The sequence below is a fragment of the Oncorhynchus masou genome, chromosome 12 (genome assembly GCF_036934945.1).
Source record: "Oncorhynchus masou masou isolate Uvic2021 chromosome 12, UVic_Omas_1.1, whole genome shotgun sequence".
Lineage (NCBI taxonomy): Eukaryota > Metazoa > Chordata > Actinopteri > Salmoniformes > Salmonidae > Oncorhynchus > Oncorhynchus masou.
The window spans coordinates 70,392,494-70,419,951 of record NC_088223.1 but is presented as its reverse complement, the minus strand read 5'-3'; the positions used below and the strand labels follow the sequence as shown (position 1 = coordinate 70,419,951).

General features: G+C 42.4%; 1 pseudogene; it reads right to left on the bottom strand.

The window, feature by feature from the left end:
• Window positions 1-831: 831 nt before the first annotated feature.
• LOC135549208 (SH2B adapter protein 2-like) lies at window positions 832-12,292 on the bottom strand (annotated as a pseudogene).
• Between the last annotated feature and the right edge of the window lie 15,166 nt (window positions 12,293-27,458).

Sequence of the window (27,458 nt, the reverse complement as noted above, 5' to 3'; positions counted from 1 at the left end):
GTAGCAAGCAGACCTGAGTTCAAATACATGTGTATTTAGTTATTCATTTAAATATTTTAAAGTATTTTCAAATAATGTGTCCAAAATTAACTACTTCTATTGGAAGTATTTTCAAATAAATTCATATAAATAGCCTACTATGTGAAGATATTTTCAAAACATTATTTCAAATACTCCTAGGACATGGGTTGGAATGCATGGGAGTATTTAAATATTTGTACTTAAATACACTTGTCTGTGTATTTGAGTATTTGCAAATACATTTCCAATACTTCAGTGTATTTGCAAATACAATCCAATATTCTTTGAGAATACAAGTAGTTGAATATCTGAATACTTTGAAATGTATGAGAAAAAATATGAAATTACTGAAATTGTATTTGAACCAAGGTCTGGTAGCAAGCACAGTAACATATTAGTGAACATGTTTTTATGTTGACTAATGGTAATATTCCGTGGAGCCAAGAGATTTATGAAACTCAGAGAATCAATGTGGTACAGACATGGGGTCACATTGTCTTTTGATCAAAGGGGATCACAGAGGATCTCCTTCACTACATCTGGGAGGAATAAAGTTTGAACAGTTCCATCCACTGGGGTGTATATAATCCTCCCCTTCTTTGTCATGTCTTAGCACTGACATTTTAAGTCGTTCACTGCATGTACCCATCCATTCCTTCTCCCTTAGTGGGATTCAGTTGTGTTCTAGTCAGGGGATAAATGTGGGGAATTCCACCTTGTAGGTTTGAGGTATGGCATACAATGAGCACCGAAAAGATATTACATTTTATCACAAAAAAACTATGCAGGAGAATGTTCCACCACCTCTATTATGGCAGCAGTTCCAGTTTTGACAAAACCGATATGTGATTCTGATGCAGTCAGTCATAGATTACTTCAAGGTTCCTCAGTAGACAGAGTACTGGTTCTCCACTGCTCGTGTCCTTTGTGTGCCCTCACTCTCCTGCTGTTCATCAGCAAAGCCACCAGAGGGCGGCAGCAGGTGCTCTGTGCTGCCACTGCGACTCCGTAATCCCCCAGCACTACCATCCTCAAGTCTGGGGAAGGGAGGCGGGATGCGGGGAAGGGAGGCGGGATGCGGGGCAGAGCAGGGGAGCTGGGGGGAGAGTCCACAGATGCGCCATCCACCTGCAAAGCTCGGGGAAATAAGTGTGCCGATTGGTGGAGGCAGTTCCGACGGCCAGGCTCTCTGGTATGGGTGAGTTCCGAGACGCTCTGAGCTCTGCAAAGAGAAACACAGCAGACAAGCGACATGTTTGAAACACACACACACACACACACACACACACATTATGCACCATAGATCTAGCTTGAAACCAAATTCTATCTATTAACTTGAAAATGGACAGAGTAGGAATCTTTTGAATTGCATTTATGTGCTGTATTCAATTTTTCAGGGTTTAAAGGAACAAAAGAACATGTTTAGGTAAAAAAAAAGACTGGTTTTAGAAATCCATTAGGAAGGCTTTGAGGATATTTCAGTTGGAATCAAAACAGAGGAGACCAAATAGATTTAGCATGAGAAAGGCTGACACTAAGTGGTTACACACAGTGGAGTGAGACAAGTGGACACAATTGGACCAGCGGAGGGAAGAGGGAGCTTCAGTGTGAAGAACACATTCCACAGAGAATAACTATTTAGACTCCTGTCCCTTGTGGCCAAACTCAAAAAGACAGCCTGGAAGAGTGATCCTCAATTCCGTATGGTTGCCTAGTCCAGTGGATCTCTCCTAAAAGGCTAATTTATTGGCTTGAAACTACTTGGGTTTTTTTTGTTTGTTTTTTTAAACGACTTTCCTGCTGGGTAACATTTTTTAATAATCCGATGTAAAAGCTTGAGTGAACAAATTTAAGATGAGAGGTTATATATTGGTAAGCAGTTGAAGAATGCAGGGATTGTTTTTGGGCACTAGAAATGATGGATAAGACGTCAAACACTCATTATATTTTGTCACTAAAATATAAATCCTATTAATAGCCTATATTTGACACAAAAACATCTCAAGCAGTAGCCATGTGTCACCTGGGTGGCTGCTGTGTCTCTGGACGTAGCACCGCAGCATGATGTCTGCAGCCCCACGGGACTCCAGGGGGATGGGATGGCAGTGGAAGTGCTGCAGCATGTCCCCCACGCTCTGGAACCAAAGGTGGTGCACATGGCTCTGGAACCTGAGAGTCCACAGACAGACGCAGGTGCTGCTTACAGGGAGGTAGAGGCATGGCATGCTGTTAGGTCTTCCTACCATTCCCATTGTTTTGCATTCAATGCTGCTTAGTACGTGGACGGAAATCTTGTGTCGTGACCTGGATACTTTCCATTTGTCCATATAATGAGGTAAATTTGTAAACTGGGTAGCAGGATAGTTCGATAGCGATGGGGACAAAAGGGTAGCAGGGTAGTTTGATAGAGATGGGGAAGGGGGGGGGGGTGTAGAAGGGTAGTTGAGGGAGGGGGGGGGAATCAATACAGTTACATATCACAATATTATTTTGGACGATATTGGCCGGTCAGCCAGCTGAGAGTGTTGGTGGTTCTAAGCTTCTTCCGTTTAAGAATGATGGAGGCCACTGTGTTCTTGGGGAACTTCAATGCTGTAGAAATGTTTTGGTACCCTGAACACAATCCTGTCTCGGAGCTCTACGGACAATTCCTTCAACCTCATGGCTTGGTTTTTGCTCTGAAATGTACTGTCAACTGTGGGACAAGTTGGTGTGTCCCTTTAGAAATCATATCCAATCAATTGAATTTACCACAGGTGGACTCAAATAAAGTTATAGAAACATCTCAGGGATGATCAATGGAAACAGGATGCACCTGAGCTCAATTGAGACCTCATAGCAAAGGGTCTGAATCCTTATGTAAATGTGAGATTTTTTTGGAAATACATTTGCAAAAATGTCTAAAAACCTGTTTTTGCTTTGTCATTATGGGGTATTATGTGTAGATTGATGAGGAAAAAAAACTAAAATCAATTTTAGAATAAGGCTGTAACGTAACAAAATGTGGAACAAGGGAAGGAATCTGAATACTTTCCGAATGCACTGTAGCTTATTCTATGTTTTCTTTTTGGCCTCCCGAGTGGGACAGCGGATGAATCAGGACTACATATCCTGGTCCGATCCCAGGCTGTTTTGCAGCCGGCCGCGACCGGGAGACCCATGAGGCGGCGCACAATTGTCCCAGCGTCGTCCGGGTTAGTGGAGGGTTTGGCCGCCGTGTTGTCCTTGTCTAATCGTGCTCTAGCGACTCCTGTGGCGGGCCGGGCACAGTGCACACTGACATAACACCGTACACCTGGCGACTTTCTCTGACACATTGGTGCGGCTGGCTTCCAGGTAAAGCAAGCATTGTGTCAAGAAGCAGTGCCGCTTGGTGGGGTTGTGTTTTGGGGGACACATGGTTCTAGACCTTCGCCTCTCCCGAGTCTGTACGGGAGTTGCAGAAATGAAACAAGACTGTAACTACCAATTGAATATCATGAAAAAGGGGTAAAAATAGTTTTTTTAAAGTACATAATTTTCTTTAGGAATGTAGTGAAGTAAAAGTAAAAAGTAAAATAAAGTACAGATAGCCCTCAAAATTACCTAAGTAGTACTTTGAAGTGTTTTTACTGAAGTACTTTGGGCTCCCGAGTGGCACAGCGGTCTAATGCACTGCATCTCAGTGCAAGAGGTGCTTTTGGGGGTATCTGTCCCTGGGTCGAATCCAGGCTGTATCACATCCGGCCGTGATTGGGAGTCCCATTGGGCGGCATACAATTGGCCCAGCGTTGTCTGGGTTTGGCCGGGGTAGGTCGTCATTGTAAATAAGAATTTCTTCTTAACTGACTTGACTAATCAAATAAAGGTTCAATAAAAAAAGTAACATTTTGCCCTTGTGACGCAATGGGGAATCTTGTGAATGGGCAGCCAGCCAGATAAAAAGACTCGTCTGGGATCACGGTTTGTGTCCGGGCATACTTTGGCTTTGCCCTGGAAGTTGAATGTAAGGACGTATTCTCCCAGCCGCGTTTCGCTCTGGCGAATCACAAAGAGCCCGTGGCTCCAGGCTCCGCCCACCAACACCAGCTACGCAGCTTGCACTTGAGACAGTGTACCGTGGAACCATTGATAGCAGGTCAGAGAGGTGTCCGTCTCAGAGTGTGGCGATTCACCTACAGGTGAAAAGTACAACTTAAACACCTAGTCACTGTATGGGTTTAGCAAAAAAAGCAAAAAGCCATCCTTCCACATACAGAGAGCTGGCCATTACCTGCTCCAGGCCTGTTGGACTCCAGTGACTGGAGGAAGCGTTCTAGAGGGATGTGGGTGGGGTGCAAAGGAAAGGCCAACAGGGTCTGACAGTGGGGCCCTGAGGGGCCAGCACGGTGCTGAGGGGTCTTGTGTATGTCTGTGTGGACAGAGAGAGCATGGAGTGAAAGTTACTCCACACAGTCAGATGAGGAGATCCCAGCTAGCACATTTGGTTCCTTGGAAGATGTGGGAATGTATGTTTTTGATTTCGTATTGGATCTGGGAATGACCGGTAATGTTTTTTTAACCTTCTGAGAATGGAAGTGAACATTTTGCTGGTTCTGGGAACGTTAATTTTTAGGTTGCAGGGAGGTTCTGAGAACTAGAGGTCTTCACGGAGCCACCTGTACCCGAATACCGAGACCCGATTCGGGACCCGAGCAGGTTGGGATCAAGAACTCTAAATAATGTCACGGGTCTGGGTCGAATATGACTGTCTTGGGTATATGTCATTTTAACTGACTTGTCCGGAAGGGCCCCTACAGATCCAAACGCAACTGCAAGAGTAGAGAGAGACAGAGAGGAGATAAATGTTTTCATTTATGCTGCTGCTCATGCCTTTAACAAAAGTGGAGTGTAGCTTGTTGTTGTTGGCCAATCATAAGTCATCAAATCGGGAATAGGCTACGGTCATAGAGCCTCTGTGTGGCAAAAGTTAGGAGACATGTAATCAATGGAATATGAAATTAAAATGACATAATTAAAAGTTAAAGGAGAAGGATAGGCTACCACGGCCAAGAGCCAACCGGTAGGCTGCTAATTAATATTCTGAATGGACTTTAATTGTAACTGTAGAATGAGGAAGTACATGCACTGTAGCTTCAATTAGTCTAGTTAGCTAACGTTAGCTAGCTTCTCCTGATTTGATGATAAATAACCTATCATAGCCATTAGTCTACTAGAGCGTGAGACCGCTTGGATGTTTGCTATCTCTCCCTCTCTCCCTATGTCACTCACAGTACGGCCCCTCCCCCGTCTGCTAGAGCGGCACCTCTCTCTCTCTCTCCTCTTTTCTGCTGCTTCACTCACTTCGATCAGACCGGGTCTGGATCAAACCAGGTCTATACAGAACGGGTCTAGTTTAGAATAGGTCTCTATATTAAAACATATTTTTATGCATATCGGTCGGGGTGGGAAAGACCCAGGTCCATTTCGGGAAAAGAGTTCAACTTTTTGGACCCGTGAAGAAGACGACTGTGAACGTTTTACTATGGTTCCCTGAATGTTTTCCTGAGAGGTTTTATTAACGCTCTGAGAACATGTTTCAATAAAACCTTTATAAACAATGCTAGCTTTGGTTAACTGTTTTGAATTCCAAGCACAGACAGGACACATGGACATGTATTTGCTTATGCATTATTCATGCCAACACATGTATTTGTTATTGTGTCAGTGAGAACCTATGATCTTCTGTTCTCTATCCAAGGAATTAGTCCACTGCTCCACCAGGATGGAGCTAGCATGCCATGTTTTTATTTTTTTAAGAGGTTCATTTTAGCCTATTCAAACAGACCCAATTTCAAAGGAAAAAAAGCACTCATGAAGATCAGGTATGACAATTAGTGGGCGCGGCCAACACACCTGAACACACTTAACAAGATCGAGGATAGAGAAAGTTTTGTTGATGAGAACGGAATGTATACATTTATAAATAACATTCTTAGAACGTTCTCTGAATGTTAAAGTTCTTGTTTTTTTATGGAACGTTTTCTTAACCTTCTTGGAACATTTGGAGAACATGACTTTAAATAGAACCATGTGGAAACGTTATGCTGAAGTACTGAAATTCCCACAGAAGAACATTGTTTCCGTAACATCCTCTGAACAATTTGAGAACATTCCCAATGTCAAACCAGTTGGACAAGGTTCCTAGAACATTACCAATGAAATAAAACCATGTTTGAACTTTTAGGAAATGTTCTGTTAAAGTAATGAAATACCAAGAAAATGATGTTCCTTAAATGTGCTGAGAATGTTCCAAAGCCAATCAACTATCCTGCACCATTCACAGAAAGTTGTGGGAAGGTTGTATGCAAAATAACCATAGGACAACCACGATCTCACCAAGAAGAAACATATGGTTGTCAGAATGTTATGTGCTAGCTGGGATACCATTACCAATTTAAGTGAATAAGTACTCACTAGATGTGAGCTCACAGCTACAGGTGGACACCGAGGGGGACTGGCCGTGAGGACAAGACGTCAGCTCAATGTCATCTCCACTGTCCCTGTCACACAGAATACAAACAAATTCATTGAGACAGGGGAAGAGAAGGAACTGGTTTGAGTGATGCTGCTTAAAATCATCTATATGGGGGTGCATCTCAATAGTCTGAAGGGAAATCCTTTTCCATCTTCTGTCAATCTGAAAACACAGTGTTGAAAGCAATATGGTGGATGTACACTGGGATTTTGCTTTCACTTCTCCTTCACGTCAGTGCAGGAACAGAGAAAAGGGAAGGAATCTAATTTAACTTTAAACTAAATTGAAATGCACCTCTAGATCACAGAGAAGTGAGTGTGGTGGTCTTTTCTTTACCCCGGGTCTATGCAATCCTGAATGTCAGCCACCCAGGAGTGTTTCTGAAGGGAGTCTAAAGTCTCCAGGATGTATTCTCCTCCATTCTCCACCTGCAATACAAGCATTGGATTAGGCACAATATGTGAACATTCAAAATCAACTAGGCACTGGTGTAGACATGAGAGTATTGGATAGGTGTATGAAGAAACAAAATAAAAAAGTAATTGAAGAACATTAGAGCATATAAATGTATACAGTATATACAGAACAAAAATAAACGCAACATGTAAAGTGTTGGTCCCATGTTTTATGAGCAGAAACAAAAAATCCCGAAATGTTCCATATGCATTAAAAGCTTATTTCTTTAAAATGTTATGCACAAATTTGTTTACATCCCTGTTTGTGAGCATTTCTCCTTTGCCAAGATAATCTATCCACCTGACAGATGTGGCATATCAAGAAGTTGATTAAACAGCATGATCATTAGAGGTGCACCTTGTGCTGGGGACAATAAAAGGCGACTGTAAAATGTGCAGTTGTATCACACAACACAGTGCCACAGACGTCTCAAGTTGAGGGACCGTGCAATTGGCATGTCAAATGCATATATATCAACCAGAGCTGTTGCCAGAGAATGGAATATACATTTTTCTACCATAAGCTGCCTCCAACCTCATTTTAGAGAATTTGGTAATACATCCAACCGGCATCACAACCACAGATGACGTGTAACCACGTCAGCCCAGGACCTCCACATCCGGCTTCTTCACCTGCGGGATCGTCGAGACCAGCTCTCCGGAAAGCAGATGAAACTGTGGGTTTGAACAACCAAAGGTTTTCTGCAAAAACTGCCAGAAACAATCTAAGGGAAGCTCATCTGCATGCTCGTAATCCTCACCAGGGTCTTGACCTGACTACAGTTCGGCGTAGTAAATGACTTCAGTGGGGAAATGCTCACCTTCGATGGCCACAGGCACGCTGGAGAATTCTGCTCTTCATGGATGAATCCCGGTTTCAACTGTACTGGGCAGATGGCAGACCGAAATGCTGCTGTCAACACTGTGAACAGAGTGCCCCATAGTGGTGGTGGGGTAATGGTATGGATAGGTATAAGCTACGGACAACAAACACAATTGCATTTTATTAATGGCTATTTGAATGCACAGAGATACCATGACGAGATCCTGAGGCCCATTGTCATACCATTCATCCACCGCCATCACCTCATGTTTCAGCATGATAATGCACACAAGGATCTGTACACAATTCCTGAAAGCTGAAAATGTCCCAGTTCTTCCATGGCCTGCATCCTCACCAAAAATTACATAATTGAGCATGTTTGGAATGCTCTGGATCGGTGTGTATGACAGCGTGTTCAAGTCCCCGCCAATATTGGCCACTGACGTTGGGTGATTAGGCCTGGCTCGTAGTCAAAGTTCCAACTCATCCCATATGTGTTCGTTGGGGTTGAGGTCAGAGCTCTGTGCAGGCCAGTCAAGTTATTCCACACCGATTTCAACAAACCGTTTCTGTATGGACCTCGCTTTGTGCACTGGGGCATTGTCATGCTGAAACAGGAAAAGGCCGTCCCCAAACTGTTGCCACAAAGTTGAAAGCACAGAATCGTCTAGAGTGTCATTGTAAGATGTAGCGTTAAGATTTCCCCTTCACTGTAACTAAGGGGCCTAGCCGGAACCTCCTCCAAACTTTACAGTTGGTACTATGCATTAGCGTTCTCCTGGCCAAACCCAAATTTGTCCGTAGGACGGCCAGATGGTGAAATGTTTCCCCTGCTCCAGAGTCCAATGGCGGCGAGCTTTAGACCACTCCAGCCGACGCTTGACATTGCGCATGGTGATCTTAGGCTTGTGTGCGGCTGCTTGGCAATGGAAACCCATTTCATGAAGCTCCCGACAAACAGTTCCTGTGCTGACGTTTCTTCCAGAGGCAGTTTGGAACTCGGTAGTGAGTGTTGCAACCGAGGACAGACGATTCTTACATGCTTCAGCACACAGTGGTCCTGTTCTGTGAGCTTGTGTGGCCTACCTCTTTGTGGCTGAGCCATTGTTTCTCCTAGATGTTTCCACTTCACAATAACAGCACTTACAGTTGACCAGGCAGCTCAAGCAGGGCAGAAATTTGACAAACTGACTTGTTGGAAAGGTGGTATCTATGACGGTGCCACATTGAAAGTCACTGAGCTCTTCAGTAAGGGCATTCTACTGCCAATGTTTGTTTATGGAGATTGCATGGCTGTGTGCTCAATTTTATAAACCTGTCAGCAACAGGTGTGGCTGAAATAGCCAAATCCCCTCATTTGAAGGAGTGTCCACATACTTTTGCATATATAGTGTACAGTTGAAGTTGGAAGTTTACATACACCTTCGCCAAAAACATTTAAACTCAGTTTTTCACAATTCCTGACATTTAATCCTGGTAAGAATTCCCTGTCTTAAGTCAATTAGGCTCACCACTTTATTTTAAGAATGTCAGAATAATAGTAGAGAGAATTTATTTCAGCTTTTATTTCTTTCATCACATTCCCAGTGGGTCAGAAGTTTACATACACTCAATTAGTATTTGGTAGCATTGCCTTTAAATTGTTTCACTTGGGTCCAATGTTTTGGGTAGCCTTCCACAAGCTTCCCACAATAAGTTGGGTGAATTTTGGCCCAATCCTCCTGACAGAGGTAGTGTCAGGTTTGTGGGATCCTTGCTCGCACAAGCTTTTTCAGTTCTGCCCACAAAGTTTCTATAGGATTGAGGTCAGGGCTTTTGATGGCCACTCCAATACCTTGACTTTGTTGTCCTTAAGCCATCTTGCTACAACTTTGGAAGTATGCTTGTCCAGTTGGAAGACCCATTTGCGACCAAGCTTTAACTTCCTGACTGATGTCTTGATATTGCTTCAATATATCCATATAATTGTCCTACCTCATGATGCCATCTATTTTGTGAAGTGCACCAGTCCCTCCTGCAGCAAAGCACCCCCACAACAGGATGCTGCCACCCCCGTGCTTCACGGTTGGGATGGTGTTCATCAGCTTGCAAGCCTCCCCCTTTTTCCTCCAAACATGACGATGGTCATAATGGCCAAACAGTTCTATTTTTGTTTCATCAGACCAGAAGACATTTCTCCAAAAAGTAGTCTGGCTTTTTTATGGCGATTTTGGAGCAGTGGCTTCTTCATTGCTGAGCAGCCTTTCAGGTTATGTCGATATAGGACTCGTTTTACTTTGGATATACACTTTTGTACCCGTTTCCTCCAGCATCTTCACAAGGTCCTTTGCAGTTGTTCTGGGAATGATTAGCACTTTTCACACCAAAGTACGTTCATCTCTAGGAGACAGAACGCGTCTCCTTCCTGAGCGGTATGACGGCTGCGTGGTCCCATGGTGTTTATACTTGCATACTATTGTTTATACAGATAAACGTGGTACCTTCAGGCGTTTGGAAATTGCTCCCAAGAATGAACCAGACTTGTGGAGGTCAAATTTTTTTTTCCTGAGGTCTTGGCTGATTTCTTTTGATTTTCCCATGATGTCAAGCAAAGAGGCACTGAGTTTGAAGGTAGGCCTTGAAATACATCCACAGGTACACCACTCCAATTGACTCAAATGATGTCAATTAGCCTATCAGAAGCTTCTAAAGCCATGACATAATTTTCTGGAATTTTCCAAGCTGTTTAAAAGCACAGTCAACTTAGTGCATGTAAACTTCTGGCCCACTGGAATTTTTATACAGTGAATAATCAGTGAAATAATCTGTCTGTAAGCCTCCATCCAACCTCACTGAGCTCGAGCTGTTTTGCAAGGAGGAATGGGAAAAAATTTCAGTCTCTCGATGTGCAAAACTGATAGAGACATACCCCAAGCGACTTACAGCTGTAATCGCAGCAAAAGGTGGCGCTACAAAGTATTAACTTAAGGGGGCTGAATAATTTTGCACGCCCAATTTTTCAGTTTTTGATTTGTTAAAAAAGTTTGAAATATCCAATAAATGTCGTTCCACTTCATGATTGTGTCCCACTTGTTGTTGATTCTTCACAAAAAAATACAGTTTTATATCTTTATGTTTGAAGCCTGAAATGTGGCAAAAGGTCGCAAAGTTCAAGGGGGCCGAATACTTTCGCAAGGCACTGTATATGTGACCAATCAACTGTCTATTCCCAGTCATGTGAAATCCATAGATTAGGGCCTAATGAATTCATTAAATTAACGGTATGTAGTGGAAAATACATTGATGTGTAAGGTATCATATTCGTAGCCTGTTTTAGCCTACTGAGATAAGATATATTGAACAAATATGGTCTGCGGTTTTCACTGTTTGGTTCATTATGCAAATCTGCAGCATACAGAGCATTTGGTACTACTTGAATGTTATGTCATAATGCCTACATACATGTGTGATATAATGTCCTGACATTACAAGTAAAGCTTACCTTGAGGACAAAGGTGTTGTCCGTGTCTGGCATTTCCAGGGGCATGGTGGTCCGCACCTCCACAACAGCTGTCAGAGGAACTCACTTTGGGCTTGGATGACTGGGCCAGAGAGAGGACAGATGAGACACCAGAGATACCGCAAACAACACTAATAAAATATATCTAATTTTCAGTGTCAGATTGTATCAGGTCAGCAATACAGGAGCCCTATGTAATCCTATAGCGTTGACTACATTTTAAAAATACAGGTATGTGATTTTTTTCTACCAAATCCATGTAAAACACAGGAAGTGACCACGAGACCCACCTTGGGCGGCACATAGAACTCCAGGAGGAAGCCCCCCTCCCCCTCAGTAGCGGCCCCTCGTCCTCCTGAGCAGCAAACAACACTTCTGCCACTGAGTGCTGCAGCCCATGCTATGCGAGTCGCCTCCACCATATAGCGCAGGGCCCCTTCCCTCTGCACCTCGGCTGGTGGGGCCCTGAGGGTGGCAGAGCGGGGCCGTCGGGGCAGGCACAGCAGATGGGGGCTCCAGTGGCCCCCTGTGTCCCCTTTGAACCTGCAGTGGGGTTCTGGGGAGGCCCCCGGTTCCTCTGGAGCATTTCCCGGACCCGTCCACCATACACAGGCTGATGTTACGCAGGGAGAAACCCTTCCTTAAGTTGGCTCTGGGGAGGCCCCTCAGACAGGTCCTCTGTGCTGCAGGACTGGCCCAGAGTCAGATTGGAGTGGCCCCTGGGTTTGGGCTGTTGTTGGAGGCTGGGATTCTGCTTCAATGGGCTGCCCTCCATCAGAGACCAGGGAAAGGTTGGAGAGCCTAGTAGATCAGATTAATATGTAGGTAGTAGGCAGATCTAATGGCCCCCTCCCACCAGAACAGCAGTCTTCTTCTGGTTTAGCTTGGCACATTCCAAAAGCACTCCCAATAATCCTGAGTACAGAACTGAGAAACAGAGAGAGTTGCTCCTCACACAATCCTGCTTCAAGTCCTCATTAGTGCATTTGGCTGGTGAAATCTGTGGATAGAGAAGGTCAGAAGAGATGAGGGAGCTGAGTTGTATTTGAGGCTACCCTCCTTATTTCATAGTGGATACTCTGGTGTGCCGTTATGGAAACAACTCCAGTTTACATCCCTTCTTACCTGATTTGATGGCCTATCCTAAAAACATGAGACAGGGAGTTCATGTCACATGTGGGAGACTAACATGATACTCATTAATGCCCTACAAGAGACTAATTGCAATCAATACAAGACGTTATACAGGTCTGATATCACTTTCAATGAATAGGTTTTTGTTCAATTTTAAAGTCTGCCATTTTGGGAGAAGCAAATTGCAAGTACATCTTATCTGGTTCCTCCAATGAGCATGTATCTTTGAACAGAGAAAAAACAAAATGATAGGAAAGGCGATAGGAGGTCCAAGTAGGAGGGAGGCCAAAGCAGGACTACTGCTTAACCCTGCTGTTATACTAGCATTTGAGAACTGACTTTCTCCAGAAAGAAAATGACCTCTTTGCTATTTCGCATTGTATTCGATGGAAGTCCAAGTCTGAGCATGCTGTGTTCCCTTGTCTGCAGCCTTGCAGATAAAGTTCCAAAATGTGACAGGGCTCAGAAGATTATTCCTGAGGTTTCTCTCAGGCACAATGGCAGACGGTTATCACCTTGCACTGAATAGCCCTCCTTTGAAATAGGGGCTTAGAAGGAGAGAAAGACAGATATTAACTTATCTTAAAACGATACATAAATATTAAAGAAGAGGTCCAATTGATGTTATCAGTGCCTAGGCTAGACGATCAGCCTGGGTAGCTGATCGCCTCACAGTGAATCAATGTCACTAATGATTGCCCTTTTACGCCCAGCATAGGGAGATTTCAACCTAATTATCTTATAATGACTGTGCCTGTCATGACAAGTTTGTCATTCTTTTTGTGAAAAGTGACAAATGCAAGTGAAGGGCCCTATAATTCCCCACTGTTACTTCCATCCTTGCACAAAATGACAGCTACCACTGGATGTCTGTTAGCAGTTTTATTGTCATCCTGGCAGAGGTACAGTAATTCACAGGATGTGTGGTGTCACTGCAGTATGATGAGTCTGGAGATTTCCCTGTTTTTCAAGGACAAAGGATGCTTTTGAATAGGAGGTAGAGCTGCAGTCTGACATATTTTATGTAATTTAAATGTATGATTTAAAATCAAATTTACCGTTTTTGATTGGGTTCATTCCCCCAACACATAGCCCAGTGGCTGATTGGACACTGCTTCAGTAGCTACATCTCTTCATTAACTGAAACTTGAAAACATCTGTAGAGACAGCTGGATGTGTGTGCCATATTGTTACAGCAAACATCTGTCATTATGAGCCTGAGGTATGCGTTGGGTTTTATCTGCTTCTATGCAGTGGTGGAAAAGGTACCCAATTGTCATAGAGTAAGATCAAATGAATTAAGGATGACCAGGGATGCTCTCTTGAGAAGTGGGTGAATGGGACCATTTTCTTGTCCTGCTTACATTCAAAGTGTAACGAGTACTTTTGAATGTCCGGGAAAATGCATGGAGTAAAAAGAGCATTATTTTCTTTAGGAATGTAGTGAAGTAAAAGTTTAAAAATAAATAGTAAAGTACAGATTTTTTTTAAAACTACTTAAGAAGCACTTTAAATTATTTTTACTAAAGTACTTTACACCACTGCTTCTATGCTGGTTACTACAGTGCATTTAGAAAGTATTTAGACCCTCCCTTTTCCACATTACAGCCTTATTCTAAAATTGATTAAATAGGTGAGGGGGGAAAACTACACAGAATGACCCACAATGAAAGAGCAAAAACACAGTAAAAAAAAAAAAGTGTATTACAAAAACTGAAATATCACATTTACATAAGTATTCAAAGCCTTTACTCAGTACTTTGTTGAAACACCTATGGCAGCGATTACAGCCTCAAATCTTTTTGGGTATGACGCTACACAAGCTTGGCACACCTGTACTTGGGGAGTTTCTCCCATTTTTCTCTGCAGATCCTCTCAAGCTCTGTTAGGTTGGATGGGGAGTGTCGCTGCACAGCTATTTCCAGGTCTCTCCAGAGACGTTGGATTGTGTTCAAGTCTGTTCTCTGGCTGGGCCACTCAAGGACATTCAGAGACATGTCCCGAAGCCACTCCTGCGTTTTCCTGGCTGTGTACTTATTGTCCTGTTGGAAGGTGAACCATGAACCCAGTCTGAGGTCCTGAGGGCTCTGGAGCAGGTTTTCATCAAGGATATCTGTACTTGGCTCTGTTCATCTTTCTCTCGATCCTGACGAGTCTCCCAGTCCCTGCCACTGAAAAACATCCTCACAGCACGATGTTGCTACCATCATGATTGCTCCGGACCTCTGGCAGTCTCTATGGGAGTGCCACAGGGTTCAATTCTTGGACCGACTCTTCTCTGTATACATCAATGAGGTCGCTCTTGCTGCTGGTGAGTCTCTGATCCAGCTCTACGCAGACGACACCATTCTGTATACTTCTGGCCCTTCTTTGGACACTGTGTTAACAACTCTCCAGGCAAGCTTCAATGCCATACAACTCTCCTTCCGTGGCCTCCAATTGCTCTTAAATACAAGTAAAACTAAATGCATGCTCTTCAACCGATCGCTACCCGCACCTGCCCGCCTGTCCAACATCACTACTCTGGACGGCTCTGACTTAGAATACGTGGACAACTACAAATACCTAGGTGTCTGTAAACTGAAATATCTCCAATCCAAAGTTAAATCTAGAATTGGCTTCCTATTTCACAACAAAGCATCCTTCACTCATGCTGCCAAACATACCCTTGTAAAACTGACCATCCTACCAATCCTCGACTTTGGCGATGTCATTTACAAAATAGCCTCCAATACCCTACTCAACAAATTGGATGCAGTCTCACAGTGCAATCCGTTTTGTCACCAAAGCCCCATATACTACCCACCATTGCGACCTGTACGCTGTCGTTGGCTGGCCCTCGCTTCATACTCGTCGCCAAACCCACTGGCTCCATGTCATCTACAAGACCCTGCTAGGTAAAGTCCCCCCTTATCTCAGCTCGCTGGTCACCATAGCCCACCTTTAGCACACGCTCCAGCAGGTATATCTCTCTAGTCACCCCCAAACAACTACTTTGGCTCTTTCCTCAGCTGCCAATGACTGGAACGAACTACAAAAAGCACTGAAGTGTTTCCAGTTTATCTCCCTCACTAGCTTTAAGCACCAACTGTCAGAGCAGCTCACAGATTACTGCACTTGTACATAGCCCACCTTATTTTAGCCCAAACAACTACCTCTTTCCCTACTGTATTTAATTTATTTATTTATTTTGCTCCTTTATTTTTATTTCTACTTTGCACATTCTTCCATTGCAAATCTACCATTCCAGTTTTTTACTGCTATATTGTATTTACTTTGCCACCATGGCCTTTTTTTTGCCTTTACCTCCCTTATCTCACCTCATTTACTCACATCGTATATAGACTTGTTTATACTGTATTATTGACTGTATGTTTGTCTTACTCCATGTGTAACTCTGTGTCGTTGTATGTGTCGAACTGCTTTGCTTTATCCTGGCCAGGTTGCAATTGTAAATGAGAACTTGTTCTCAACTTGCCTACCTGGTTAAATAAAGGTGAAATAAATAAATAAATGCTTCACCGTAGCAATGCTGCCAGACTTCCTCAAGGTGTAATGCTTGCCATTCAAGCAAAATCTTGGTTTCTTCAGACCAGAGAAACTTTTTTCTCATAGTCTGACAGTCCTTTAGTTGGCTTTTGGCAAACTCCAAGCGGGCTGACATGTGCATGTTACTGAGGAGTGGCTTCTGTCTGGAAATTCTACCATAAAGCTGTAGTGTTGCCGGTCGGGAGTAGGGTGGGTGAAGGGCGAGCGGGCGGGCGGTGTGAGGAAAACGGCATGTGAATGGCAGGAGCATGGCTGCCGCTTGTAATGAGGCCAATGGGCAAAAAATGTGTTACATGGCGCTAGATCACTCTGGAGGGACGCTGGCCTCCTGAGAGCTCATCACAAACTGGGTACATTTACAGCCATCACTTACAGAAGGAGACAGTTTGAACTGCCAGGTCCTAACTACAATATGAGTGAAAATTGGAATTGGGACCTAGGAAAGAGGCAACATGCATAAGGAAATAAATATATACATATATAACGGTTTCTACCTTTTCAAAATTTTAAAAAGCACAAACACTCCAGCGATGAAGTCCAAAGCAGATTCTCTTACCAGGTGTTATTATTTCCGCCCCAAAATTCAAAGATCACAGCAACCATTGGTGCACATTCCAGACACTATCTCTGACCTGAGTTCAGTTGGCATGTTACAAATAAAGATACCACACAGCTTACTGAATATGTACTCATAAGACCTCCGGACAAAAATAGAAGAATTGTTATTCAAACTAATAAGCAAATGACATTTTCACTTCACAGCAGGAGTCTATAGAGTCTAGACTAGAGAGTCGAATCTCTTTTAGATTATAAACTGGGTGCTTAATATCCACCCAGATATGAATAGCTCAGTTAATACAACTTTCCCTTCCTCTGTTTGAGGAACTTCAAAAAAGGAGAGGGAATATTGAGCCATTGTCACACAAATTCATTAGAGCACATCCAACATATCTCAAATTTCAATTTAAGTTGTGCAAGAGAGAGGATATAGGGGCCCTAAGGAACATTGAGTACATGCCTCTAACTTCATTAGTTAGTATGGAGAAATCCAAAAGGGCCCCTCAGCATTACAGACCATGGACATGCTCCAATTTGGCATCAGTGACTTCTGCCCTTAAATTGCCTGCTCATTTCTAGATACATATAGTGCTCTTTCTGATATATTTTCAGTGACATTTCAGGCAGTGAGTCAAAGGATTTTTTTTATTTCTTTAATAGCAATTCATATGACAGTCCTCCATTTCTTATTCATTTCTGGTTGGGAAAAATATAATAAATTGATCATATGGAGCAGATGATTTTCATGCCTGCAGCACTGTTTGTGTGTGTGTGTGTGTGTGTGTGTGTGTGTGTGTGTGTGTGTGTGTGTGTGTGTGTGTGTGTGTGTGTGTCTTTATTGAGAGGAGAAACATGCTCCTGACCAGCATCCCCTTTCTTATACAAGGAAGTAATTGTAAGTAGCTCAGATCTGACACTACACCACCCACACACAGAAATGCAGCTGGCCAAACACACACAAAATGTAAATACCCATACAAATAAGTGACCATAACCAAACACACGCGTGTAATTTCATTATGCAAACTAAAACTCCTTCACACACACATACACAAAACACGTACACACAATCATAAACATCAGGTAACTGCATCACCAAAACACACACAGGGAAATAGAACTAAGAGATTATATCAGGGGAAATATTACATGGCCAATGTGGCTTTGAGGCAGATTCCAAATCCAATTCATGAATGTACCATAGGTAAACATTTGGCCTGAATGAAGAAAAAACATTTGTCTCTGATCAAGGAGACAAGGCTTGGCAAAGCATACCAGATGTGTATTGAATGGTAGAAGAAGTTCTCATGCATAATATAACAGTAGAGATACGGGACGTTATGGCTTAACTGTCTCTCAAATCTAATTATTATGTCTGACATTTGTGTGTTTGGAGTTATGAAAAACAAAGGGAAGGAGGGAAATTTTGCAAATTTGGGGGTTGAACCAGCGATTCTTAATTCAAAACAACCACACTACCTCATGTGGCATAAACATCCAGACACATGTTTGATTTTTCCATACTTTGTATGACTTTTATTTATGAAGCATTTAAACCGTCGTGCTTATGAAGACTTGTCAATAGCCTTTATAAGTAGTGTGACAACAACGACATATGTAAGTAAGCTATGTAGCGTCATGGATGGATGCACTATTTCACATTTAGGTGACTTCACCTTTAAAATAAAAACCTAGGCTATATGATTTTTCTGTCATATGTCCCACAGTTGAACACTCGAGTGATTAATATTAATGCGTCAATAGACGCTTCAGAGCGAGTTCAATTCCGGGACAAATCAAATTTATTTATATAACCCTTCGTACATCAGCTGATATCTCAAAGTGCTGTACAGAAACCCAGCCTAAAACCCCAAACAGCAAGCAATGCAGGTGTAGAAACAAACTCGCAATATGAGCGGGACTTCAAAACCCGTAGGCCTACATACACATCCATTGCATTTTCATCGCGAGCTCTGGGACAAAACGGACACATAATAAAAATGAACTCACTCACGCTTTAATCACTGGCTCACTACTGTAGGCTATAGTCCCACGGTTAATTAACTCAGATGGTAAATTATAAATCGATATCAATGAATCCTAACCTTATTATGTTGTTTGTCTGGTTCCTCTAATTGAACCCATTAAGATGTTGGGAAATAGCTTTTTAGCAGAAAATAGCGTGTCCCCACACTGCACAGAAAGTGAACAGCTCCCACCCAACGCGCGCTGCACAGCATGGGTTGTCTGATCTATTCCGATTAGTTTAAAGGAGACCCGATATGGTTGTGACTAGTCTACATGGTTGGACAAAACCAACGTTTGCAACCTGGACTCAGGGGTAGATGTAACATAGTAAACATAAATTTGTGACACTTCAATTAGTATGATATGTTACCTTTCCTTTGGTAATTTGTGGATGTCCATCATCTATTTCACATGATATGTTACAAAATTACAATACATTATGATATGTTACGAATTGCAATTCGTACAATAAGTGTAATGTTGGCCAGGTGGCTAACATCAGCTAGGCTAGGGGTTAAGGTTAGGAGTTTAGGTTGGGGCGGCAGGTAGCCTAGTGGTTAGAGTGTTGGACTAGTGATTGAAAGGTTGCTAGATCGAATCCCCAAGCTGACAAGGTAAAAATATGTCGTTCTGCCCCTGAACACTGTTCCAAGGCCATCATTGAAAATAAGAATTTGTTCTTAACTGACTTGCCAAGGTAAAATAAAAAAGGGTTAATATTAGGGTTTGGTTATAGGTTAGCTAACATGCTACGCAGGCTAAGTTATAATACCAGGAAGCAAATGGGGCCATTGATATCAATGTTGCTTGCCACCACCTAACTAGGGGATGCATCCATTCCATTCTCACCTGAATCAGTTGAGCTATGTCATTGCAAAGTAGCTAAAAAGTAGTAGTTGCAAAGTTGCTAATTAGCTAAAATTGTGCGTGATGAGATTGTTGCTAGACGTTCATCCACCCCACCCACCCTACAGTTTTATGTAACATACTGTATCATACTAATTTGAGTATCACGGATTTACTTTTACTATGTTACATCTATTCTATGAGCAGCGGCTGGAGTTTTAGCCTCTACACATTAATTTTTCCAGATTGTATGTATGTTTTTGAAACTACTTACATGACATTGAGACAATTCCTTAGGCTAGTTAAGCACATCTGTAGCCTATAAGACAGAGCTAATAGCCTTCTTTACAAGTTTCAGTAAACATAGTGGTAGACTACTCTGGTCTTCCATGAAACACTTAATTCACAAGTCATTAACTCTATTATATTCTCTATTTGTATGTTCAATCAACATAGGATAAAAACAGTATTGGCATGACTAAGTAATATCATGTGAAAGAAAGCACACACACAGGGGATCAGCTGGCTAGGGAAGCATGCCATCTCACCGTTGGATAAACAGCATCTCATCCCGTGAGTAATGTTAAGGGGTGTAGAGGGTAGAGAAGCAGGTCATTTAGCCTCTTAGTGAAGGATGCTCCTCTGTCCCACTCCCAACGGGTCAGCACCGCTTCCTTGTCTAATGTCACAGTGACTTCCGTGAGCTTTGGACTCTTCTACACAGTTGAGCACGGACTTGTGTGCTCTGAGCTCTCCACAGAGTAATATCTTGACCTCAGAGATCTCAGTAACAGGGTGGATATTCATTTGACATCCAACAGCAATGCTCAGTCAGCAGTGACACCGATTACACTAGCTATTTTTATCCACGCAAGGCAGAACAAATCATATCATATATTACTCAAGGAATGGAAACCCACAAAACTGCAGTATACAGGGTAGACTATTGGGATTTAGAGCAATGATCTCTGCTAAGATCATGTGTTATTCAAAACAAATAATTAATTCAAAGACAATCGATTGCAGAGATCAATTTGGTCTATTTGAATGAGAACCAGCAGCCAAATTAATTTCCACTTTATTGGATAATGAACACACCCAATTTTTCAGTTTTTAATTTGTTAAAAAAGTTTGAAATATCCAATAAATGTCGTTCCACTTCATGATTGTGTCCCACTTGTTGTTGATTCTTCACAAAAAAATACAGTTTTATATCTTTATGTTTGAAGCCTGAAATGTGGCAAAAGGGGGCCGAATACTTTCGCAAGGCACTGTACATATGAGATGAGTAATGCAAGATATGTAAACATTATTAAAGTGACATTATTAAAGTGACTCGTGATCCATTTATTAAAGTGGCCAATGATTTCAAATCTGTATGAAGGCAGCAGCCTCTCTGTGTTGGTGATGGCTATTTAACAGTCTGGTGGCCTTGAGATTGAAAAACAGCTTGTCTCTCTGTCCCAGCTTTGATGCACATGTACTGACCTCCCCTTCTGGATGGTGGCGGGGTGAACAGGCAGTGACTCAGGTGGTTGTTGACCTTGATTATCTTTTTGGCCTTGCTGTGACATCGGTTGGTGGAGGGCAGGTAGTTTTCCCCGACTGATGTGTTGTGCAGACCGCACCACCCTCTGGAGAGCCCTGCGGTTGTGGGTGGTGCAGTTGCCGTACCAGGCTGTGATACAGCTCAACAGGATGCTTTCAATTGTGCCCATGTAAAAGTTTGTGAGGGTTTTAGGTGATAAGCCACATTTCTTCAGCCTCCTGAGGTTGAAGAGGCACTGATGCGCCTTCTTCACCACACTCTCTGTGCGGGTGGGCAATTTCAGTTTGTTCGTGATGTGTACAGAGAGGAACTTAAAACTTTCCACCTTCCCCACTGCTGTCCCGTCGATGTGGATAGGGGGTGCTCCCTCTGCTGTTTCCTGAAGTCCACGATCATCTCCTTTGTTTCGTTGACGTTGAGTGAGAGGTTGTTTTCCTGACACCACACTCCGAGAGCCCTCACCTCCTCCCTGTAGGCTGTCTCGTCGTCGTTGGTAATCAAGCCTACTATGGTTGTGTCGTCTGCAAACTTGATGATTGAGTTGGAGGTGTCCATCGCCACGCAGTCATGGCTGAACAGGGAGTACAGGAGGGGGCTGAGCACGCACCATTGTGTGGCCCCAGTGTTGAGGATCAGCGAAGTGGAGATGGTGTTTCGGCGTGGAGATGTTGGGCGGCCCGTCAGGAAGTCCAGAACCCAATTGCACAGGACGGGGTTGAGACCCAGGGCCTCAAACTTAATGATGAGCTTGGAGGGTATTATGGTGTTGAATGCTGAGCTAGTCAATGAACATCATTCTTACATAGGTATTCCTCTTGTCCAGATGGGATAGGGCAGTGAGCAGTATGATGGCGATTGCATCGTCTGTGGACCCTATTGGGAGGGTAAGCAAATTGAAGTGGGTCTATGGTGACCGGTATGGTGGAGGTGATATGATCCTTGACTAGTTTCTCAAAGCACTTCATGATGACAGAAGTGAGTGCTACGGGGCCGATAGTCATTTAGTTCAGTTGCCTTTGCATTCTTGGGTACAGGAACAATGGTGGTCATCTAGAAGAATGTGGGGACAGCAGACTGGGATAGGGAGAGATTGAATATGTCCGTAAACATTCCAGCCAGCTGGTCTGCCCATGCTCTGAGGACGCGGTTAGGGATGCCGTCTGGGCCAGCAGCCTTGCAAGGGTTAATGTTTAAATGTCTACCTGACGTAGTCGGCCACAGAGAAGGAGAGCCGCGTCGGTGGCACTGTATTATCCTCAAAGCTGGCACAGATAGTTTCTGTGGAGAGATGTGCAGTATTACTGTTACATGTATTTGAAATACATATTTAAATTACTTTGGAGTATTTTGCATTTCACTGGCCTGAATTTTGTAATAATATACTTTTGACAGCTGTAATTTGTATTTTCAAAGTACTTTTCTGCATTGGTATCAGAAGAATGATAAGACAGCTGCTAAATGACCACAATGAAATTGTTAATGTAAAAATGAACACTTGCAAAGCCTGCTGGGTATTATTCTAATATTATTATTATTACTATTCTAACAAGGCCAATAATAATACCCAGTGCTTTACAATTGTTCATTTTTACATTTACATGTAGGTCATTTAGCAGACACTTATCTGAAGTGGCTTACAGTCAGTGCATTCAACTGATGTAGATAAAAATAAACAGCAGTCTTAGCAAGTAAAACATTTCTGTAACCATTACAATGTTGTTGTAGTTAATTAGTCAACTTGCAAAGTATTTTGTATTTTTGTTTGATACATTGGTCTTTAGAGTATCTTGTAAGTGTAACAATATACATTATGTTTTGCCTATCTCTGTTTCTGTGTGTATTTGAGGGGAGAGGGCTGCTGTTGGTGAAGTCACAAACAAGTCAACAACATACACTGAGGCCTGACATTGTGCCGCCCCATCTTCACACACCACCCATCATTGTTTGTTCAGACATGGCTACAACACCGTCAAGGGAATGAAGTTGATTGTGTGGCCCTTCTCACACGATATGGCCGTAGCCAACCTGTCTTGATGAGGAATCAGGGTAGTGTGTTCTATAGACGTCATTGGTGAGTTCTCATTTTCACATTGTACTGTTCCCATGGACACTACAAAGTATGCGTCAACAGGGCGTGCTGTGACCAAGTGTGTGTATTCTGGGAAGCAGAGGTGACGCTATGAATCTTGGCAACAGAAAAGAAGAGGATTGTCATGTTATAATTCAATTTGAAGAATTTGAACATCATTACAATATACCGTATATCCACCTCAGAAAAACACTGGTGCAACAAACAGAATAGAAAATGATTGTCATGTTAGAACTGAATTGGAACTCTTTGAACATAAGAAACCAAAATCTGCACCTCAGATAAATAGTGCAACAGACATGGCGAGCATTGGAGAGAAAGACATGACAGGCCACTGAATGAAAGAAGAATGAAGAAGAATGAAAGAAGTTTCAAACATGTGTGACTGTAATGCAGACATGAAATGTTCCACACAGCACAAGCAATCACATCTGAGTGATATCCTCAAATGTATTCAAGAGAGATTAATATCGATGTAATAATTGAATCAATGTCGTGCAGAAGCTCAACAGAAAGTTGACCCTGGATTTCTTTGTCTGTATTTGCCTAGGGACCTAACGTGGCCAAGATGAGGGAAGCTGCTATTTTGACCTCTTATGGGAAAACTGGGGGAGATTCAATTGGTTTGTTAATGCTAATGTAAATATGTTCAGGATTCATTCAAACAAAACAGAGTCCAATTTGGACAAATAACCATGGTAAGATATTACAATATATACAGCCTCAAAAGATTAGTATTAAATAGGAGCACCTTCGAAGAGTTCCATTGTAGTATTTTGGCTCTAGAACCCTAAAACTCAACTCTGGACCTCAAAGCCAGTCCTACTGTTTTTTAATTTTTTTTTAGAACTGGGACACCAGGTGTGTGCAATTAATTATCAAGTAGAACAGGAAACCAGCAGGCTCCGAATCTCATACAGTAGGGTAGGAGTTGAATACCTCTGCTCTAGAAGTTTAAGTGTATGCATCTTAGAACTATGTAAGCATGAGAAGAATCATGAAATGGGACTACAGTGCTCTCTGCTAGCTGCACATTGAAATATCAAGCCAGCTCCACCTCAGCCTTCACTTATATATTGTTTTTAATAGTGGTGGGTGACATTAATGCTTTTACTTCCTGTTGCCTTTCAATTAACCCAATGATTCCCAGTGACAAAATACATGTTATTAGGACAGCTTATATAGCCTACTTTATACAGTTAAATTCAGTACAATGAAACACAACTGTTTCTTTGTAGAGGAATAAATAGACACCACCATACCGTTTTGAACGTGTGTGGTAGGACATAAACCTTTGCCAGCTGATTGGAGGACAGTTTTCTCTCTGATAGCAGTGTAACCCTAGAGTCCGGATGTTGCACAGCCTAGTCCCACGCAGAGGACCATTCACAGCACGGAAATCAGAGGTCTCCTCCATCCATGAGGAGGAAACCAGATCTGTCTGTGGCAGGGCAGGTTGCCTGTTTTGCATGTTATTTTGGCATTAATACTTGTCACATATCAGTTTGGAATCAATGTAATAAAAATAACATTAATAAAGCCTTCATACAAACATGGTCTCTTTTTTGCTTTCTTGAGTAAGGCAGCTCCAAAATGCCGAGCTCAGTGCTTTCTGTGGTGGTGAGGCAGCCAGCGGAAAATACAGAGTGAAGGGGTTGGTAAAGTTCTCTAGTTGTGCCGTGATTAGCTCAGTGTTCTGTCACTCATGGGGACACAACATCACTGCCAACTCTAAGGGTAGAGCTTGAAAATACAAGCCCCTTGGGTGCTACCATAGAGTTACATTAGAAGTGCCCATCGAAGAAGGCTCAAGGTCAATGGCCACAGATAAAATGACATCAAATCACATTATATCTACAGTAGCTTTCATCATCTACTGGCAAATATTGTTAAATCCTTGTCATATGAACAGAAATAATGAAGAGACATTGAAAAAACGTATCCTTGCTCATCGACCACTGGACATAAACATTACACAACAAGTTGGAAATCACAAACTCAGTGGCTAACTGCAAGCATTCCCAAGCAATCACTAGCCTGCTATTCAGTGGAGTGGGTGTGTGGTCCCAATTCCTGGTTTAAGGGTCTCTTTTCCAAGCTTAAAATGACAAACATTCAACATTGGCCATGCTGTCAATCCAGCATGATTTCTGCCCCACTCAAAACAACTTAACTCACAACTGTGAAATCTGACTTCAGTGAGTTCAAAACAACTGGGAACTCAGGAAAAAACTAGCTCCAACTGGGAAAATACGTTTTGAACGGTCATCCAACTTGGAATTGCAAGTCGGGAACTCAGGCCTCTTTCTAGAGCTACGACCTGAAGTTCACTGACCTCATCATGATTCAGCCTTGTTTTTTTTCCCGTGTTCCCAGTTGTTTTGAAAGTACCGTAAATCCAGAGAATGCCAGAATTTGATGACAAAGTTCGACAAAATGTGCCCAAGGACACCTTCCTGTCCAAGTGAGCACAGCACAACAAGGTGAGTCCAAAAATGTATTGTATGCTGCTGCATAAATTATGTAATATGCCAGGGAGATATGTATATTGTAGCTAAGAAAGTAATACTAAATGTATGTGGTGTAGTAAACTGTTGGTAGCCCATGTGCCTCACGCTAATAATTTGGTGTACTTTCCCCTCTTAATTTTGACCACAGTTCTCACTTGGTGGTGCACATATAGCCTATAACCTGTTTTAGATAAATGTAATAATCGAATATTGTAAGAGCTTTCATTGTCTGCTTATATGCCCCCTTTATTTATCTCACTGTTCTGACTTGGTGTACAGGGATGTCGCTGTTGTTGGGGAATAATCAGAATTAGTTGGTAACATAGGTAAGATGTTTTATATTCATCAGATGTTTGTAAGTTACTTCTAATCAGAATACGTTTTTATAATACTGTGGCGGGTTTGCAGTATCTGTTCTCTGTCAAGGCTAAGTTATTTGGGCCGGAGAGAGGGGAGAAGTCAAGCGTGTATCTCTTGGCTCCACAATGTCTGTGTGCCAGTAAATGTGTCTCTGTGATCTTGTCAAGATAGGATGGATTTGATATATGCCTGTTGATATGGAGGATTGGTTTATGAGTTTGAGAAAAGAACATAGTTTAAGAGACAAAGCTGAACGATAAATTATGCCGATGCTGTCTGTCTATGTGTGTCTTTGCTATAAAGGATCTCAGTTACAATGTGCAAGGGACTCTCAGAGAATTTATTGATAGACACTGAATTGATCTGAGAGTCACAGGGTTGTAATGGAGCTCATATAATTAAAGATGGACATTGTGATAACTAACTCTGACTTGTGTGTGGTTTGCTCTCATGATTTGGTAAATACAGGACATTTCCACGACACTGTACATTTCAAAAGAGCTGAACAAAGTTATATTGACTATGTCCATCCTAGCTCGCTTATTAATGTCTTAATCTAAATTACGTATTGCCGCTTGTCTTCCCCTTATGCCATAGTCTGCACATCTCAATTGTCAGTAGAAACTACATTTGTTTAGGCAACGCAGCAATATCAGCTATTACTTTTTTTAAGGAAGTAAATGAGGCTGAATGAATTGTTTCGCTGCCAGACAAGGCTCCGCTGATAGCCAGGTGTAGCAGTGGTAAAGTGTTGGGACTACTATTGGGACACCTTTATGTAGGCCCTAACAGTTTGTGGGCACCGTTTGTCACTGTTATAGTGCAATTAATGTATTGTTTAGTGTTGTGTAGTGGCTTTTCTGGCATGCATCCCCCCAGTAAAGTTTTTGTTAGCTCCACCAAGGATGGGAATCCATACAGCTGCAGCAGTGCTGGAGGTTATTGGACCAAGTTATGCAAACAAACATGTATTAACTAAAAGATTACTACCATATTGATACTGGTTTAATTTGTACCTCCTATGTGACTTAACAATGGAAGTTGTGAGTGGGACACATTTAACTTTTAGTAATTTTGCAGGCACTCTTATCCATGGCGACTTAAAGTAGACCTACTAGGACAAGAGTACTGCTATAATTTTATAGATTGATGGGAAGTGCTAGCTATAGTTGAAGGGTCTTCAAAAGAGGCTCTATAAATAATCCAGCAGGACCACTTCCTGTCTATGGAGCCCGTCATGACCATCTCCTGTCATCTAGAGACCCACAGGACCAGGAGAGTGGGAAGAGGTCAAGGGTCACCAAGGATCATTAAGCACATCACAGATACTACTTCCTAGGAAACCGTATGTTATTAGAAAACAGGTGTTTTAGTTACAATTGAAGGAATATGCACCATTAGTGACCTATGGGCAACATACAGTACTCAGTAACGTGTGCTGTGTAATAGGCTGAGGCAACGGTCAGTTGTATTGAGAGTGTAGTTTCTAGGGTGTAAAGCTGTGGTGTTTTTAGGACTGCGAAGATGCCAAGTAGACTATT